The sequence below is a fragment of the Octodon degus genome, unplaced genomic scaffold (assembly GCF_000260255.1).
Source record: "Octodon degus isolate 3935 unplaced genomic scaffold, OctDeg1.0 scaffold00025, whole genome shotgun sequence".
NCBI lineage: Eukaryota > Metazoa > Chordata > Mammalia > Rodentia > Octodontidae > Octodon > Octodon degus.
This window is the reverse complement of record NW_004524601.1, coordinates 7,409,521-7,414,024: the sequence shown is the minus strand read 5'-3', so window position 1 is coordinate 7,414,024 and position 4,504 is coordinate 7,409,521.

The following is a 4,504-nucleotide window of genomic DNA, read 5'->3' as shown; positions in this document are numbered from 1 at the left end:
AACCAAATAGCAATGAGATAGTTTCACAACCGATTACTAGTATATTTTCAAAAATTAATGCATTGCATATTGTTGTCTTAGTGGTTATTCATTGTACAAAATGTGGACCTGATATCCTGTCTCAAACACTATTAGAACAAACCTCTCTGTTCATTGAATTAAGAGAATGGAGCTATGTATCTATCCTAAATATATTGAATATACAGATACAAAATGGTAATTCATTTGTATTTCCCTTTTTTTGTTTAGTTTTGTCAGAGAAGGGTATTCCATTGTCATTTAAATATTGTAGGTGCATGATTCAGCAAAATATCCCAATACAGTCTAAAAGTCCATTATAGTAGTAGGTTGTCCATAAGACTCTCAATGTCCAACGTTCTTGACTTGAGCCTTTTACAGCTCATCATATCAATATGGCTTTATTTTTTATAATTCATCTTCATACTTTTCCTCTGGATGGTTAAGAACAAGAAAAAGCAAGACCTACATAAAAGGAAATGTAACTTTTGTATCTGATAAGGTCAATCAAATCCCCTCAGGATTTAACCTGAAACCCTGTACCTCAGTTTGTAGATTCTTTGTCAGTGTGGATGAGTCACGGCCATTGCTTGACCCATTTGCTCTCCATGACAGCCTGAGAAAATGTTTTTTTTCTCTAGGTGACTCTCCTTAGGCACACTCTACGTCATCAATCACATTCCTTTGTGGCCCCATAATCTCCTTGATCAGAAAATTTGGGACATCACAGGATATTACGGTACAGGTTCTCTTATGTCCTGAGTCTTCACTGACCTTCCAAGGCTAGGGTCAAAATGTTGACTGCCCTTGCAGCCCTTCTTTTCCTCCAGTTTTTGGTCTGCAAACTTAAGTTGTCAACCTTCCAGAAAAGAAGCTTAATAATATTATTATCCTACAACATAGGCAGTTGAGTTTAACCTCACTTTCTGTCTGAATATCAAACATCTTAGACATAACATGGAACAGGTGTTTTCCATCAAGTATTGGTATGTTAAACTTCAAGTCCCTCCAGAATATGAAGAAAAAAGATTAAAAAGATAAAAAAATTAAAAAATAAGAAAAAGCACTATACTTTTACATAGAAATTTAGAAATCTAACAATATACAGCCTTGTAGCAGGACAGCCCTATGACATTTTGTCTCATATTTTCATTTATTACCCTTTTTTTAAAAAAAAAAAACAACATTTACTTGAGAGGTAGTATGGCTGTAATTGGTATGTCATGACAAGCAGTACATAATTAGAAGACCAGAATGACAGACATTTCAAGCATGACCCTACCATTACACATTGGTTTCTTCAGTGCAGTTGCTTAGTTCACATGTATCAGAGTATATATAGTCAGGGTGAGAAATCTACCAATTAATGACTATTTTCAAAAACATGCTGAAGATTCTCATGAACATTGCCTTACTCAACTTTGCCATATAAATGTATGACTTTGCCCCTGTCATGTTTTCTAGCTTTTCTCCTTACCCTCTCTTCATTAACTAATCCTCAAGTTCTCACTTTACATTTAATTGTGTTATGCTTTCCATTTTTTATTTCTTCCTTTGACTTCTTATACTAGGGAAACTATAGGATATTTACACACTTGGGTCTGGTTTATTTCACTTATGAGTATATCTTCAAGTGGCATCCACTTCAATATAAAGGTTTCGAGTTTATCATTCTTTATAGCTGAGTAGTGCTCCACTGTATAAAACTAGCACATCTTTATCATCCATTCCTCAGGTGAGGGGCATCTTGGTTGTTTCCAAAATTTGGCCATCACCAATTGTGCTGCTATAAACATAGGCACACATATATCACTATGATACCACGTTTTCAGTTCCTCTTGGAAAATTTGCATTAGGGGAATAGCTGGTTTGAATGGGATTTCCAGTCTTAGTTTTTCAAGCAGTCTCCAAACTGATTACCATAATGGTTGCATCAGTCTACAATCCCACAAGCAGTGGAGAAGGGTTCCTTTTTCCCCACAGCCTCTCCAATATTTGTTGTTGGGTGATTTCTTTATGATAGCCATTCTTTCTGGGGTGAGATAGCATCTCAGCGTTGCTTTAATTTGCATTTCATGGATGCCTAGTGATATGGAGCATTTTTTCATTTATTTATTTGCTTCTTTAATTTCATCCTCTGAGAAGTATATACTCATCTCGGATGCTCATTTCTGGATTAGGTCTCTAAATTTGGGGGCCCTAATATTTTCTAGTTCTTTATAAATTCTAGAGAGCAGACTTTTGTTTGAGTGTTTATTAGTCAAGATTTTTTTCAAGTTTGTGGAATGTCTTCTCATTTTGTTGGTAACTTCTTTTGATATGCAAAAACTTCTCAAAAAGAGGAGGTCCCAGCTGTTAATTCTTTCAAGTGTTACCTATGCGATTTGATTTTTGTTCCTGAACTCTTGGCCTACGCCTATATCTTCAAGAGTTCTTCCTACTTCCTCTTCCAGGAGATTTAGTGCTTCTGGTTTAATGTTTAGATCTTCAATCTATTTTGACTTTAGCTTAGTGTATGGTGACAGACCTGTGTCAAGTTTTAGCTTTCAGCATGTAGAGAGCCAGTTTCTCCAGCACCGTTTGTTAAAGAGGCTATCTTTCTTCCAGTAAGCATGTTTGGTTACTTTGTTGAAGATAAAGTGGCTGAGTGTGTTTGTAGATGCATCTGCATCTTCTAATCTATTCCATTGATCCTCAGATCTATTTTGTTGCCAGTACCAGGCTGATTTTATCACAGTCATTTCATAGTATAATTTCAGGTCAGAAATTGTAATGCCTCCTGCCTTGTCTTTGTTGCCCAGGATTGCCTTTGCTATTTTAGGCCTTTTCTGGTTCCAAATAAATTTAAGGAAAGATTTCTCTAGGTCTGTTACATTTGTTGGTGGTAGTTTGATGGGGATTGTATTAAATTTATAATGGAATTTTGGGAGTATGGCCATCTTCACAACGTTGGTTCTTCCTATCCAAGAGCATGGAGTATCTTTCCATTTTCTGAAATCCTCTATGATCTCTTTTTTCATACTATTGTAATTTTCCTTGAAAAGATCTTTGACCTAGTTAGATTAATTCCAAGATATTTCATTTTCCACGGTGCCATTATAAAAGGTATCGTTTCTCTAATTTCCCTCTCCGTGTTTTTGTTATTTGTGTAGACAAATGCTATTGATTTTTGGGTATTGACTTTGTATCCTGTTGTGCTAGTGGATTTGTGTATCAATTCTAGTAGATTCTTGGTGGAATTTTTTGGGTTTTCCAAGCAAAATATCATGTCATCTGCAAATAAGGATAGTTTAACTTCTTCTTTACCTATTATTATTGCTTTTTTTTCTCTCCCTTGTGTAATGACTCTAGCTAGTGATTCTAGAACTATATCAAATATGACTGGTAATAGAGGACATCCTTGTCTTGTACCAAATCTGAGAGTAAAAGATTTTAATTTTCTCCATTTAGAATTATTTTAGCCATTGGGTTGTCATAGATAGCTTTTATCATATTAAAGTTAAGGCCCCCTATTCCAATTTTCTGTAAGACTTTGTACATGAATGTGTGTTGGACTTTGTCATAAGCCTTTTCTGTATCAATTGAGATGATCATGTGGTTTTTAGAACTGGCTCTATTCATATAACGTATTACATTTATAGATTTATGTATATTGAACCATTCTTGCATGCCTTGGAGGAATCCTACCTGGTCATGGTGTATAATCTTCTAGATGATTTGCTGCATTCTACTTGCTAGAATTTTATTGAGGTTTTTTGCATCTATGTTGATGAGGGAGATTGGCCTGTAGTTCTCTTTTTTTAGTTGTGTCTTTCCCTAGTTTTGGTATTAGCATAATACTTGCCTCCAGGAATGATTTTGGGAGGATTGCTTCCTTTTCAATTTCATTGAAGAGATTGAGGAGTATAGGGATTATAACTTCCTTAAATTTCTTGTAGAATTCAGCTGTGAATCTATCAGGATCTGCACTTTTCTTTGTTGGTAGGTTTTTTTTTTTTTTTAAATTGCATTTTGTATTTCTTTGGCTGTTACTGGTTTCTTGAGCGTTGTTATATCTTCTTGATTCAGTTTTAGTAATTTGTACCTTTCTAGGAATCTGTCCATTTCCTCTCTGTCTTCTATTGTGTGAGCATAAAGATTCTCAAAATGGCTAGTGATAATCTTCTGACTTTCTACTGAGTCTGTGGTAATTACACCCTTTTCATTGCTTATTCCTTGTTTTTGAATGTCTTCTTTCCTCTTTTTGATGAGGTTAGCTAGGGGATTATCAATTTTATTTAATCTTTCAAACAACAAGCTTTTTCATTCGTTAATTCTTTGAACTGTTTTCTTCATCTCAATTGAATTAATTTCTGCTCTAATCTTTCTTCCTGTCTTTGGGCTCTGGGTTTGGTTTGCTTTTCCTTTTCTAGATGTTGGAGGTGCAACATTAGGGCATTTATTTGTTCCTGTTCTGTTTTCCTAATGTGTGAGTTCACAGGTATAA